Genomic DNA, 16,715 nt, shown 5'->3' with positions numbered 1-16,715 from the left:
ACTCATTTTGGGCCAAGCCCGTGGCGCACTTGGTAGAGTGCTGCACTGGGAGCGTGGCTAACGCTCCCGCTGCGGGTTCGGATCCTATATAGGACTGACCAGTGCACTCACTGGTCTGAGTGCCGGTCACGAAAAAACGACAAAAAAAAAAAAAAAAAACCCGCTCATTTTTCTATACCTACGGCTCCCAGAACCTTTTTTTCTCTTTTTTTTACCTAGCTCACAGACCTGTGTGTGGAGGGTTTGTGACCCAATCTGTGCAACAGACTCGAGAGGTCTATATGCCCTAGCTTTACACCCTTTAATGTAATTCTTTGCTTTACTGCATGGAATTGCCTGCTTTGGTCTTTGGTCTCAAGATACCTTTTCAGTTTGGTGGACACTTTGCCTTTGGTCCACCGCCAGACAATTGGCCTTCTTGCTGTTCTTCTAACACACCAAGCTGATTTCTATCTCAGATCCTTTGTACATGCTGGTCCTTCTGCCCAGAACCCCAAAGAAGCATGGCTGTTCCCTTCTCAGCATGCAGATGTCATCCCATATGTTACCTCCTCAAAGAGGCCTTCCCTGATCACCCTGTATAAAATAGCTCCTCTACCACACACATCATTCTCTGCTCCCTTTACTATTTCAGTTTTCTTCATAGCACTCATCACTACCTGAAATATATTTCTTTGTACTTTTTATCTGTCCCTTTCACCAGAGTGTAAGTTCCGTGAGGGCAGGAAGCTTGCCCATCTTATTTACTGCTGTATCATCAGCTCCTAACACAGTACCTGTTTGAGGGTAAATATTTAATAAATGTTTGACTAAATATTGAATGAATGCTCACTTTGTTCTGAGTCTCTGGAAAGTCCAGTAGAATAAAGTTTTTCCTGAGGAAACAGAGCTTATCTCAAACTCCCGAAGATATTCATTTCTCTTCTTTGAAATGAACTAATCCTAAGAGACCAGTTATAAAACAATAAAATAATATTACCCCTCTCTGTTACCTGTTTTCCTTCTGCTTGTACTACCAGGAAACCAGAGATGGCAGCAAAAATCAGAGTGAAGAGAGGTCAGTTTGAAGACAGACGTTTTCAATCTTAAAGATTGTCATCACCTGCTCTCTCTCCAGCCTGGCTAGTTCTTTCCTTTTTCTTCTCCATTATACAGTCAGGTAAATGGCTAGTTCTTTTCAGGCCTTAGGCACACATTAATGGGCCTGGGTGGACTACCTATTAGGAAAAAAGGGAATCTCTTCCATTAGATCAACTGGCTCAAAAGGTGAAGGAACTAGGCTGACTTCCAACTGAGATTTCTAACTGTAAGAGCCTTTAGTCAGAGCAATTGCTATATTTTGTTCCTCAGATTTTTTCAAAAAGAATTGTCCACTTTGAGTTCTGACCTGCCTGAAAGTAGAGGGGTGAACCTAATGACCTCCCGTCTGCCTCCCAGCTCCAGGCTGTATGACCTGTGACAGATGCTAAGGTAAATTGATATCTAAACAAACCTCTTGGAAGTTTTTGATTGTTTTCATATCTCCTTAACGACCAAAAGAGGGCTCTATCTGGAATCTTTGTTTATTCAACTAAAATCCAACTTTACCTGTAATAAAAAAGGGAGGTTGTTTGTGGTTTGCGGTTTGTGAAGGTTCAAGGTAGTGGGGAAGGAAAGTTGATTTTTTTAGATCTGTTTTTTAAAAGACAAATCTTTAAAGGGAGGAAGGAATTTAATTAAATCATTTTGTGAGATCAATTCCCAACTTTTTTCCATTTAATCTTTTTCCAAACTTGCTTAAGTCAATGGTTTTTTAAGTCCTTGTGGGCTGCAAACTTCTTAAAGCAATGCATCTCAAATTTAATATGCACATGAATCACCTGGTGATCCTGTTAAAATGAAAATTCGGATTCAATAGGTCTGGGGGAAGGCATTACGGGATGGATCAAGTGGGTCTTCAGGCTTCCTCATGTAAGCCTACACTTTGGCTTCAGCCCACCTTCAAATGCCCAATGCACTCCTGTGTTTCAAAGTCCTCTGCTGTAGTACCCCATTCTAACTATTCCTTCTTGCCAGATGCCCCTCTTATGGATCTTTCCATTTTTACCTCACCGTCAAATTTACCTCTTCAAGGTCTCCCTTTTTCTCTGAACCCTGTCCTCTGTGAAAATGTAATCAGCAGCAGTTGATAACGGGTTGCTGAATTACTCCCCTCTCTCTCCCTTAGACAGAAGACCAACGCCACTTACACCTCCACCACATCAAGGTAACAATGGAATTTAACCACAGCCTTTGGGGACAAAGATTTTTCTCAAAGGAATTATTCCAGTGGTAAGAATTTCCTGCCTTATACCAGACCAATGAGAAGGCTATTTTATAGTGGGTTGGGGAGGAGGAATATAAGTTCAAATTTCTAAAAAAAAAATATACAACATAGAGTATTGCCAACCTGACCTAGCTATACTCTTTGCTCTACCGCTCATCTGCTCTGGTCTTGTTAAAAGCAACATTGTCTTATTTTAGAAGTAGAACCATGGAGCTATCAAATGACCAGCTATTTCACAGTTATGTTCAAAGAAGTTGCAATTCCAAAACAAGGGAAGCAACAGAGATCTGAGTGAAGGTTTCCTTGCAGATGAAAGCACATCATTTGGTATTTACAGAAGCTTGAAGGATCCTGATATCATTTGACCAATATTCACCCAATAATTTTCCTATAATTTCCCCATTTTGGCAGGATTGAAACTAGTTATCTAAAACTATTTATTTAGGCCTTCAACTCATACCACGAAATATTTTATGTGGCTTATTCTCATGCTCACTTATAGGAACAAAAGTGGGCTTCTCAAGAGATGAATTTGCTGTGCTAGAGATGTAAATGATTGCTTGTTCTACCTATAATACACCTAAATCCTAAACGTTTTTCTTATCCTTTTCCTGCCTCAGTAACCATGTCACATTAACTGATTGGACCAAGAGATGATTATATAACCCAAGTACAGGCAACTCCATCCAATAGATTGGTCAGCAACTACATCTGGCCTGTGGTATAAGAAAAACTGGGCCAATTAAATTCTATTCTCAGGAATAGGAATTGGGGAAACACAGACAGAGTTTGTTAGTAGTAGAACTGAAAGTGAAAGGATGTCATGAAGTTGAGTAGGGGTCATGACAAAGAAAGTTGGTGAAGAAACAGAAAAGATATAGAGATGAGAGGGAAAGAAATCCACAGAAAGAACAGAGAAGATACACCTGAAAATAGACCCTCTTTTTTCTTGCAGTATATTGGTTTCTGTTCTTTGAATCACAGTGGTGAGAAAATAAGCAATAATGACGGAAAAAACACTGGAGCTTGGAGAAATAAATAAATGGTAGGTATGAAATCAGTGACTTCTGCATAAATAGAACATTAGAGACACTCCTTCATCTCTCCTGTTATACTATGAGTGCCTTGAAGGAAGGGACTGTCTTATTTATTAATGAATTCCTTACATCTTGTATAGAACAGGTATACAATAAATATTGAACATAAAATTCAATTCTCTATGATGAATGCAAGTTATCAAAAGATCAGATAGCATAGTTTGGCAGATCCCAAACTTTTCATCACTTAGGACTTCTTTCCTTATATTTCCCTCCATAGATTTTATATTTTGAAAAATATTGTCTAACCTACATTAAGTAATAATGATTTTTTTTTTACAAGATGACTATGAACTTCATTAATTTTCAGATTGTAAAGTACAAAAGAATATCCAGGTAAGTTATTAGAATTAAAAAGAATTGAGCTAGGTTCTTGGGTACAAAATAACTATCTCAATTGAATCCTATATAGACGAGAAACAGATAAAAAATAAAAACCCCATTCAAAATGTCAGGCAATAGGGCTGGCCGGTTAGCTCAGTTGGTTAGAGTGCTGCCTTGTAACATCAGTGTCAAGGGTTCGGATTTCTGTCCTGGCAGCCAGAAAAAAAAAACAACAAAAAAACATCGATTAAAAAAAAATACAAAATGTCAAGCAATAATAAATATGAATAAGGAATAAACATACAGAAAAATACACAAGACTTCCGTGATTAAATAATAACACATCATGGAGAGACATTTAAAAGACCAAAATGCTGTGTCCCGGCCCTGGGGTTTAAGCTTGCTCATTTCACATGCCCTTTCAGAACAGATGTGGAAGCTCACCCCCCCTACCTTGATAGATGTCCAGGACTTATAGGTATCATGAACTGAAGGGTCTGCAGTTTTACCCTACTTAACTAATAAGTGAGACTACCTGTGTCATGGGGGCTGGCAAAGATACAAGACTCAGGGTCAGAGGTAAAGGACTTTATTATCAGTGGCACAGCTAGCAGCATGTTGATTTGTATCTGTTTCTCTTGCCTCTCAAGTGCCATAAGGGAGATGTAAGCAGGGGAGGGAAGGCCCAGGTGGATGTCATGCATGGAATGGGTTTGCTTTATGACCAAGGAATACTCAGCTTGGGGGGCTCACTAATTTATAGCAAGCAGAAGCAAGCTCACTCTTTGTGGTGAGATATTACCTCATCTCTCAAGACTGCTTGCTGCAAATACAATGAGAAATGGCCTGAGTAAGGAGTGGGTCAAGGAAGTGAATACATTTAATTTTTTAAAAAAAGAGTGGGTCAGGGCCTTGTATTCTTGGTGTACACAGCAAAATTCGTAGGAGCATAAGAGACCTATGGAAGAGTATCTCCCCCAACAATGGGTGTTTGGGGGTATTGTGGAGAGACATCTGCATGGGATGGCTGGTTGGTGACAGAGTAAAATCTTATTTTAATAAAATCATGCTTATTTTAATAAAAGTTTTTTTATTTTTAATTTTTTTCCCCGAGTAAGTTAAACATAGCATTACCATATGACCCAGCAATTTCGCTCCTAAGTGTATACACAAAAGAATTGAAAACAGGTGTTCAAACAAAAATTTGTGTACAAATGTTCATAGCAACACTATTCATAATAGAGAAAAGGTGGAAGCAACCCAAATGTCCACCAACGGATCAATGGATAAATTGCATGTGGTATATCCATACAATGGAATGTTGTTCAGCAAGGAAAAGGAATGAAGTCTTGATACGGGCTACAACACAGATGGACCTTGAAAATCTTGTACTAAGGGAAAGAAGCCAATCACAAAAGTCACATATTGTATGATTCCATTTATATGAAATGTCCAGAATAAGCCAATCTGTAGAGACAGAAATCAGATACCAGAAAGCAGAAAGCAATTGCTAGGGGCTGGGGAGAGAGGTGGGAATGGGGAGTGACTGCTCAGTAAATTTCCTAAACACCCACTAAATCATACACTTCTAAATGGATAAAATGGTGAATTTTATGTTTATATGTATTTTACCACAATAAAAATCTTGGGCTGGCTGGTTAGCCCAGTTGGTTAGAGCGCAGTGTTATAACACCAAGGTCAAAGGTTTGGATTCCCGTATTGTGGCCAAGCGCCAAAAAAAAAAAAAAAATCTGAAGTTCAGGCATTGCTCTGTCCCACAGGATGGTCAGCTGGCAAAGCACTGGGGCGGAATAGAGTCACGCTATTGCCCAAGTGCAGATTGGAGGACCAATGGGCACAGGTCCTGGTGCAGGTGTTGCCCTTTAGCATGGCTCTTCTCATGGTGCATTTGCTTAGCTATAGGTGTGGGGACAGCATTCTAGGATTGAGCCCCAGAACACCTGGACCATCTTCCCTAACCCATCTAGTCAGTCTCTTCCTTGTCCCCCTTATTCCAAATCCTCCCTGGGTTTCAGGATACTTCCTTTTTATCCAAAGCCCAATTCTTCTATTTTCTTTACTGAGACACCTTGATGAACCATGGTGAAGAGCTTCAAACAAGAGTCTAAATCCTTAACTATCAAAAATATTTTTCTTGACATCAAGGAGGGATCAGTCCTCAGAATTCAAGTAGTCTCATCTTGTACTCTCTGGAAGGAAGGGCAAATATTTGCATTCTGTTCTAGGAGAGGTCCCTTCCCCCAAGAGTGAACTGAATGCTTCTAATCTATCAAAGGAAAGGTTTTTTAAAAGGCAGTTGCATTTTCTTATTCAAAAGGCCAATCATTTACATCCTGCCTCACTTGCAACCAAAATAGTCCTCATCTCCCCCTCAGCACATGTTACGTTAATAGTAGGGAATGCGGAATGTCAACATTTAGCTCTGGGGCCGACCCCGTGGTGCACTCGGGAGAGTGCGGCGCTGGGAGTGCAGCAGTGCTCCCACCGCGGGTTCGGATCCTATATAAGGATGGCCGGTGCGCTCAGTGCCGCCGGTCACAGAAAGACCAAAAAAAAAAAAAAAAAAAAAAAAAACATTTAGCTCTGAAAACTTGGAGCTTTATCATTTCCAAGCAGAGTAGGAAGTTCAGGGCCAGTCAAGATGGTTGTAGGGAAGTTCTTTCTTACAGTCTGTATTAGTTCCTTATTGCTGCTATAAAAAATTACTACAAACTTGGTGGCTTAAAGCAATGCAACCTCATTATGTCACAGTTCTGGAGATCAGAAGTCTGCAGTGGGTCTCACTGGGCTACAATCAAGGTGTTGGCAGGGCTGGATTTCTTCCTGGAGGCTCTAGGGGAGAATCAGTTTTCTTGCCTTTTCCTGTCTCTAGAGGCTGCCCACATTCCTTGGCTCCTGGCTTCCTTTCTCTATCTTCAAAGTCAGCAACAGCGATCTTGTTCTTCTCACATCTCATCACTGAACTCTTCTGCCTCCCTCTTCCACTTTTGAGGATCTTTGTGATTACACAAAGCCCACCCATATAATCCATAATCTCCTTACTTTGAGGTCAGCTAATTAGCAACCTTAATCCCATCTGCAAATTTCATTCCTCTTTGTCATGTAAGGTCATATATTTACAGGTTCCAGGGTTTAGGGTGTGGACATCTTTGGGGGGGGCATTATTCTGCCTCCCACACCACCATGTGACAAATCTTTATTGATCATCTACTGTGCATAGGGAACTTTGTTCTCTGCCTTAAATAGGTAATCTGGTGAAACAGACTTGTTTAGAAAAGGGTCGATAACAACAGAAGGTTTCACAGGCTGCAGGAAAAGTGATAAGATAGATAAGAGGAACTCTTGCTATGAAAATTAGAAGAGGGTGTGGTGATCAAAGAAGACTTCCTGGAAGGGGCAGAACCTGCTCGATCAGTCTGAAAGAGCGGGCAAGACTTGAATATTGTTTCTGAGCTGAATACATTTTGCGTACATACTTTTGAGTGCAGGTTTCCAATGTAGCAGTTGTAACATGAAATTTCTCACTGCTATCCAAGTGATATCTCCGTAACACTTACCAGCTTAAAAAGCACCTGAATATATACCAGCTCACCTGGTGCTCACAGCCCTGTGAAGGAAGTAGGGAGGACAGGGAACCACATGAACCTCTCCACCATCAAGTCCCCAGGCGCCTTTCCAGGCCTAGGGCCACTCCTCATGTTCTTTTTACTTGCAGCCACAGGACATAGCCTGTTTTCTCTCCTTTTGATAACTGTCTCCCCGGTCTAACTGCAGAATGAGACACAGTCTCTTCACCTCCCCACTTGTTTGCTGCCATTGAAGCCAAGCACACAGGCTCATTAAATTTTAAGATTTATCTGCTAAACTCTGTAGAAAACTGGATAAAAGTGGCAGACAAAAGACAGTGACAAAGGTTCCATAATCTTAAAAAGTTGATATGATGATGGTTTCTGATCGACAGTTTCTGTTCCTCTTTTCAATGGCAAAAGAAAGTACCATTGGGTTCAGGTCCTCTGCTTATATTTTCTTAGGGATTATCATCATCCTTGTCACTGCAGCAACCAACTGTGGAGTCGGTTTTTATATGTCAGGCACTGTTTTTATTGTGTTACATATTTTAACTCATGTACTTATCACAGCAACCCATTTTACAGATCAGAATAATGAGGCAGGCTTCAAACCTAGGTAGACTGGCTTTGGAAGCTATGTTTCTAACCATTATGCCACAATGCCTCACTGCCTCTTCCATACCACCACTCCCCCTTCTGCCTGTCAATATAGGCTACTATTTGAACACTTTCTCTGGGAGGAACCAGTACACTTAAGATACAGATGAAGAAACTGAAGACTGGAAGAGTTAGACTTTTCCAGGGCAGCGTTAGTAGTGATGAGGAGCTGGGGTCAAATCTAGCTCCATCACACCACATTGTCTTTGAGAGGCTGCTTCAGTGAGGTCTGGTTCTGTTCCAACATAGTGAAAAGAACTGATTTCAAACAATTCCACATGCATCAGTCCCTCTTATCATTATGGGATGTTTCATTTTTGGACACTGATCAAGGCTAGATTAATACCTTTAAAGGATCATAATTGTCTACATGTATCAAATGATCACATATACCCCATAAATATGTAAATTTTTATATATCAATTAAAAATATATTTAAAAAATTTTTTGGGTGGCTGGCCAGCACAGGGATTGAACCCTGGACTTTGGTGTTATCAGCATTATGCTCTAACCAACTGAGCTAACCGGCCAAACCTAAAAATACCTTAAAAAAAGAAAATTAAGGAAAGAAAAGGATGTTCTCCCAACCCCGTCTTGTACGGATTCAAATAAAAAATATTTATAAACAATAAAGTAAGTACAACCCAGTAGCATTTTTTCTTATCGTGACTATTTAAAATTAAAAAAAAATACCAACCATCAAAATGCCTAAAACAAATTCTTTAAAGATTTTTTTCTAGGGTCCTCAGCATGTGTTTAAACTGTTAAGTAATTCAATACTCTGTTACATATTAATTCCTGGAAGAGGTGTACAAGTTGTAGGTGTAAAGGTAAGTACAGGACAAACGATGATGGAAACAACTCATCAGGAAGAAGACAGAACAGGCAAGTCAGGGAAGGGTTCCGTGTTTACGGTTTACAAGAATCTAGCTCACCAGTTACCTCAGTTGGTTAGAACGCAGTGTTGATAACACCAACCGTATTGGCCAGCTGCCAAAAAAAAAAATTAAAAAATAGCACAGGCGACAAAAGAAAAAATAAGCTGGCCAGTTAGCCCAGTTGGTTAGAGCATGGCCTTGTAACACCTAGGTCAAGGGTTCGGTCCTCCATACTGACTAGCTGCAAAAAAAATTCACAAGATTACACCTACCATGGGTGGGATCAACTGTGTACAGGAAATCTTTCCATAAGACTGCAGCCTATGGTATGACCGTATATAAATTACTGATGACATTTAAGTACACCCTAGAGCTTTCCAGGAAATAGTCAACTTCCAATTTAATCAGCGTCAAATAATCTATAAACCTGGGAAATGCAAACATTAAGATTGCCTGGTGAAATAATACAGGAGGGAGGGAGACTATTATAAGGTCTAGAGCCAACAGGAGGAAAGCAATTTTGGGGGAATTTATGAAAGAGGGAGGTTAATGGTAAGAATTTTTTTTAGCGTGTCCAGTTAAAAAGGGAAAAGGGTCTCAGATTTGGGGCGTGAATATTTTAGTTGAATTAGCCAGTATAAATCTTATTTTGAAAAGGACCAGCTGAGCTTGCTGCTTCAGCTTAATAATAATATTCCATTAAGATCATCTGACTATTTTAGCTCAGATTCTTTGCTCACCAACTTATCAATTGACTTCCTAGTCCTCTGATATAGGGAATGAAGGCCTCTACCCACAGACTCAAAGGTCCTTTAAGCATGGCATATATAATCCTTTCGGTAATACATAAATCGTCATCTTGATTATAGATCATTTTCTTGTGAATCACAGGATCTCAAGGTTGGAAGATACTTAAAGGACATTTTTTTAAAAAATTTTATTTTTTAAAAAGCCTACAGTACTGGTATTCTCAGGTAGTTTCCTATTCAAATACTAATAAGGCCTGACCCTGCTTAGCTTCTGAGAGCAGATGAGATTAAAAGACATTTAGTTAACCATCCATCTGGTGCTGATATTTACTCTATAAAAATAGCTGGCAAGGGGTTGTCCATCTTTCCTTGAGCATCTCAAGTTAACAAGAAACTCATTGCCTTTTTACTTTTTTGAAGACCTGAATTAGAAAATTCTGCTTTATATCGAACAAAAATGCGTTACTTCAGAGTCTCCATTCCTAGGTTGGCTGTTTGGGTTCACATACAAAACAATCTAAACCTTTTCTGAAAAATTATAAACTCATGTCCCTGACCAACCTCTTTTCCTCCTAATACAGGATGCTTTCAAATCATTTTATCATCCTGGTCACCCTCCCGTGAACAGCCCTTAGTTTCTCTTTTAAGGTATGGTCTTGGGCATGGTCAAATGTTTCCATAAAATTTGCAAAAGTAAGATATTTTCATTGCAAAGCTTAAGATGACTGTCTCTTTCCACTTCAACTTCCTTCTGTCACAATTCTCCTCATGTCAAGTGATGCTGGAGTGGTGATGGAGTTTGGATGTATTGTCCTCCCAAACTCATGTGGAAATCTAATCCCCAGTTTGGCAGTTTGAGTCACGGGGGTGGATCCCTTATGAATGGATTAATGCTCTCCCTAGGTTGAAGGAGTAATGAGCGAGCTCTTGCTCTGAGTTCCTGTGAGAACTGGTTGATTAAAAGACCCTGGCACCTCCTCTCTCTCTCTTGCTTCCTCTTGCCATGTGATCTGCTTGTACCCGCCAGCTGCCTGCCGCTTTCCACCATGAGTAGAAGCAGCCTGAGGCCTGCGCCGGATGCAGCTGTCCCAGAATCATAAGCCAAATAAACCTCTGTTCTTTATAAATTACCCAGTTTCAGGTATTCTGTTATAGCAGCAAAAATGGACTAATACAAGTGGCCATGTGCATTTCAAGAATACAGCTAAGGGGAAGTTGTGTTGGTGATATATTTAGTTTGGGTAGAGGGGTATATATATTATGTGATTCACTGACACCTCTGTGTATAGTTGATTGCTAGCTGCCATAGTGTTCAGAATGACTTCCAGGAATACCCTTACCACCCACTGTGCCAATTTTACCTGACATTGTCACATTAAGTTGCAGGTGTATTAGACAGCTAAAGAAAATGTTATTCTCATGGGTTTTATGATGTTGAAGAGATTTTTCAGCTTTTTAAAATAACCATAATATGTGTTGTGCATTGAGCTATACTCTTACAATGGGGAAATTTTATGGTATATAAATTATACCTCAATAAAGCTGTTAAACATGTGCTGTGATTTCTTTTCTTATTTTAAGTAAATATTGACTTTTGTGCCTAAAGTAAAGCAAAATAAGAATATATAGCTAGATATCTATAAAAACCTACAGCAAACATTCTACTTAAGGGTGAAATGAAGAATCCCCTTTGAGATTGGGAATTAGACAAGGGGATCACTTTACTACCTTTGTTCAAATTGTACTAGAAGTTCTAGTGAGTGCAGTAAGCCTAGAAAAAGAAATAAAAGATGTAACAATCAGGAAGGAAGAAATAAAATTGTAATTAGAGCAAAAAATATTACTGTGTTTATAGAAAATCTAAAAGATTTCAGGCTGGCTGGTTAGCTCAATTAGTTAGAGCACAGTGTCGATAACACCAAGGTCGAGTTTGCCAAAAAAAAGAAAAAAGATTAAAGACTAAATAAAGAAATATTTCTTTCAGCAGTGATTTGTAGTTCTCTTAGTAGAGATCTTTCATCTCCTTGGTTAAATTGATTCCTGGGTATTTCATTTTCTTGGTAACTATTTTAAATGAGCTTGCTTTCTTGATTTCTTTTCCTGCTAGTTTGTTATTGGGGTATAAAAACACTACTGACTTTTGCTTGTTGATTTTATATCCTGCAAATTTACTGAAATCATTTATCAGCTCTAAGAGTTTTTTGGTAGAGTCTTTAGGTTTTTCTATATAGAGGATAATGTCTTCTGCAAACAGGGACAGTTTGACTTCATCTTTTCCAATCTGGATGCCCTTTATTTCTTTCTCTTGCCTGATTGCTCTGGCTAGTACTTCCAGCACTATGTTACATAGGAGTGGTGAGAGGGGGCATCCTTGTCTTGTTCCTGTCCTTAAAGGAAAAGCTTTCACCTTTCTCCATTCAGGATGATATTGGCAGTGGATTGGTTGTATATGGCTTTTCTTGTGTTGAGATACTTTCCTTCTGTACCTAATTTGCCAAGAGTCTTTACCATGAAGTGATGTTGAATTTTGTCAAGTGCTTTTTCTGCATCTATTGATCTCTTCAACAAGAGCTACAAATCACTGCTGAAAGAAATTAAAGAGGACACAAAAAGATGGACAGACGTTCCATGATCTTGGATTGGAAGAATTAACATTGTGAAAATATCCATACTACCCAAAGCAATCGACAGGTTCAATGCAATTCCCATCAAAATACCAATGACTTTCCTCACAGAAACAGAAAAAACAATCCTAACATTCATATGGAACAAAAAAAGACCCCAAGTAGGCAAAGCAATCCTGAGCAAAATAAATAAATAAATAAATAAATAAACAAATAAATAAATAAATAAATAAAGACAGAGGCATAACAGTCCCTGACTTCAAACTATACTACAAAGCTATAGTAACCAAAACAGCATGGTACTGGCATAAAAACAGACACTCAGACTATTGGAAAAGAATAGAGAACCCAGAAATCAGTTCACATACTTACAGCCAACTGATACTTTTTTTTTTTTTTTTTTTAAAAAAAGATGACCGGTAAGGGGATCTTAACCCTTGACTGGGTGTTGTCAGCACCATACTCTCCCAAGTGAGCTAACCGGCCATCCCTATATAGGATCCGAACCCGTGGCCTTGGTGTTATCAGCACCACACTCTCCCGAGTGAGCCACAGGCCGGCCCAGCCAACTGATCCTTGACAAAGGCACCAAGAACATACATTGGGGAAAAGACTACCTCTTCAATAAATGGTGCTGGGAAAACTGGAAATCCATATGTAGAAGAATGAAAGTAGACCCGTACCTCTTGCCATATACCAAAGTCAACTCAAAATGGGTTAGAGACTTAAATATAAGACCTGGAACTATAAAACTTCTTAAAGAAAACATAAGGGAACACTTCCAGATATAGGACTGGGCAAAGACATTATTAATAAGACTCCAAAAGCACAGGCAACAAAAGAAAACATAAACAAATGGGAATATATCAAATTAAAAAGCTTCTGCACAGCAAAAAACAAACAAACAAAAAACAGAGAGAAAAGACAACCTACAGATCAGTCAAAAATATTTGGAAACTATGCATCTGACAAGGCATTAATAACTAGAATATACAAAGAACTCAAACAACTCAACATTAAAACACATAACCCAATTAAAAAATGGGTAAAGGAGACGGGCAACCAAAGGAAAAATAAACAAATGGGATTATATCAAACTAAAAAGCTTCTGCACAGCAAAAGAAACAATTAACAGAGTTAAAAGACAACCAACAGAGTGGGAGAAAATATTTGCAAAATATACATCTGACAAAGGATTAATATCCAGAATATATAAGGAACTCAAACAACTTTACAAGAAAAAAACAAGCAACCCAATTAAAAAATGGGCAAAAGAGCTAAGTAGGCATTTCTCTAAGGAAGATATACAAATGGCCAACAGACATATGAAAAAATGCTCAACATCACTCAGCATCCGGGAAATGCAAATCAAAACCACACTGAGATACCATCTAACCCCAGTTAGGATGGCTAAAATCCAAAAGACCCTGAACGATAAATGCTGGCGAGGTTGCAGAGAAAAAGGAACTCTCATACATTGTTGGTGGGACTGCAAAATGGTGCAGCCTCTATGGAAAATGGTATGGAGGTTCCTCAAACAATTGCAGATAGATCTACCATACGACCCAGCTATCCCACTGTTGGGAATACACCCAGAGGAATGGAAATCATCAAGTCGAAGGTATACCTGTTCCCCAATGTTCATCGCAGCACTCTTTACAATAGCCAAGAGTTGGAACCAGCCCAAATGTCCATCATCAGATGAGTGGATACGGAAAATGTGGTACATCTACACAAAGGAATACTACTCAGCTATAAAAACGAATGAAATACTGCCATTTGCAACAACATGGATGGACCTTGAGAGAATTATATTAAGTGAAACAAGTCAGGCACAGAAAGAGAAATACCACATGTTCTCACTTATTGGTGGGAGCTAAAAATTAATATATAAATTCACACACACATGCACACGCACGCACACACACACACACACACACACACAAAATGGGGGGGGAAGAACATATAACAACCACAATTACTTGAAGTCGATACGACAAGCAAACAGAAAGGACATTGTTGGGGGGGAGGGGGGGAGGGAGAAGGGAGGGAGGTTTTGGTGATGGGGAGCAATAATCAGCCACAATGTATATCGACAAAACAAAATTAAAAAAATAAAAATTAAAAAAAAAAATAAATAAAATAAAATAAAATAAAAAGAAAATATTAGAATTAACGAGTCTAGCAATGTTGCTGGATTAAAAAAATGTAAAAAACAGTTTTTAAAATATAATAGCCATAATTAAAAATAAAAATATATAAAGTTCTTAGCAATAAATGTAATAGAGGAGATGCAAGAGGAAATTGATTATAAAATTTTCATGAAAGTGCAAAAGGCCAAGAATAGCCAAAGCACTCTTAAAGAACAAGGTGGGAAAACTTGTCCTATCAAGTTAAGACTTATTATAAAACCATAGTAATTAAGGCAGTGGCGTGGGAGAACTGAACAGAGAGCTCAAGAAAAAACTCACATATATATAGACATTTGATGTATGATAGAACTAGCATTTTAGATTGGTGAAGAAAATATACTTTTCCAAAATGGTGCTGTAACAGTTAGTTTTCCATATAGAAAAATAGTAAATTGAACCTGCTGTGGTTTGAATGTTTGTCCCCTCCAAAGCTCATGTTGGAAACTAATCCCCAATATGGTATTTAAAAGGTGGAGGCTTTAAGAGGTGATTGCATGATGACTATGGATTAATGGGCTAATGATTTAATGGGTTATCAGGGAGTAGACTGGGAGCTTTATGAGGAGAGGAAGAAAACATGTGGAAATTTGCTCTCGCTCAGCCCTGGCCATGTGATACCCTGTGTAGTCATGGGACTCTGTACAGAGTCCCCCATCAAGAAGAAAGCCTTCACCAGATGTACCCTCTTGACGTTGGATTTCCTGTCTTCCAAAACTGTAAGAAATAAATTCTGTTTCTTGATAAATTACTCAGTTTCAGGTATTCTGTTATAAGCAATAGAAAATGGGCTAATACAAACACCTACCTCACACCGTACATAAAAAGTCAACTCCAGGTAGATTCAAAACATAAATGTGAAAGGCAAAAATAAAAAGTTTTAGAAGAAAATATAAGAGAATATCTTGATCTCTGGGTAGTGATGGATTTCTAAAGCAAAACAAACTGTATAAATCATAAAGGAAAATTCTGGTAAGTCAGAGTACATTAAAATGAAGAACTTTTCATTTATCAGAAAATACAATTAAAAGAGTAAAAAGATAAGTCATAAACATAACCAATAAAGGATTAGTATCAGATTATAAATTGAACTCTAAGAATCTATAAGCAAAAGAAAAATAAGCCAATAGAAAGATAGGCCAAAAAGTAGAATAGGCACTTCTCAAAAAAGAAAACTCAGATGTCCAGTAGTTAAATTAAAACATGCTCAACCTCATTAGTAATCAGGAAAATGTAAATTAAAATAATAATAATATAGAATTTCATACTCACTAGAATCATAAAAATAAAAAAGTCTGGAAAATACCAACTGTTGGTAAGCATGTGGAAGAAATGGGACTCTTATCGATGGCTCACTGGAGTGTACATTTATGTGAGCACTTAGGAACAGAGTTTGGCATTATGTAGTAAAGTTGAATACGTGCAAATCTCAGGATCCAAGAATTCCATTCCGGGGTATAAACCTTAGAGAAATCGTAACATATGTGTGTCAATCCATTAGCATTGTTCCATCCATCAATAGTAGAATGAATAAATAAATTAAGGTATATTCGTGAATGGCATACTACACAGCAGTGTAAATGAACTGCAACTACATGTACCAACGTGTATGAATCTCAAAAAACCATTGTTGAAAGAAGCAAATCACAGAAGCATACAGCTAGGTTCCATTTTAAACAGTTCAAAAATAGGAAAAACTAAACAATATATTGTTTATAAATGCAATTATAGTTAGTAAAACTATAAAGAAAAACAAGGAAATTATTATTACCCCAAATTTCAGGATAGTGGTTACAGCTGGTGGGGGAGGGGGAGGGGGAGGGGAGGAAGAAGAATGCGATCAGGGAGGAACACACAGAGGGCTTTAAGATACTGGAAGTAAGTACAATTGATCCTTGAACAGTGTGGGAGTTAGGGGCACTGACCCCTGGCGCAGTCAAAAATCCAGGTATAACTTTTGACTACCCCCAAACTTAACCACTAATAGCCTGCTGTTGACTGGAAGCCTTACTGATAACATAGTCAGTTGACACATATTTTGTATGTTATATGTGATATATACTGTATTATTACAATAAAGTAAGCTAGAGAAAAGATGATGTTATTAGGAAAAACATAAGAGAAAATACATTTACAGTACTGTACTGCATATTTATGGAAAAAAATCCACGTATAAATGGGCCCGTGCAATTCAAACCTGTGTTGTTCGAAGGTCAACTGTATTCTATTTTTTAAATCTGTGTAATGAACACATATCCATCCATTAAAATTATTCTTTAAGTTGCATATATAGGCTTTATAC

This window comes from Cynocephalus volans, chromosome X, assembly GCF_027409185.1.
Source record: "Cynocephalus volans isolate mCynVol1 chromosome X, mCynVol1.pri, whole genome shotgun sequence".
Taxonomy (NCBI): domain Eukaryota; kingdom Metazoa; phylum Chordata; class Mammalia; order Dermoptera; family Cynocephalidae; genus Cynocephalus; species Cynocephalus volans.
Note: the sequence above shows the minus strand (reverse complement) of the source record.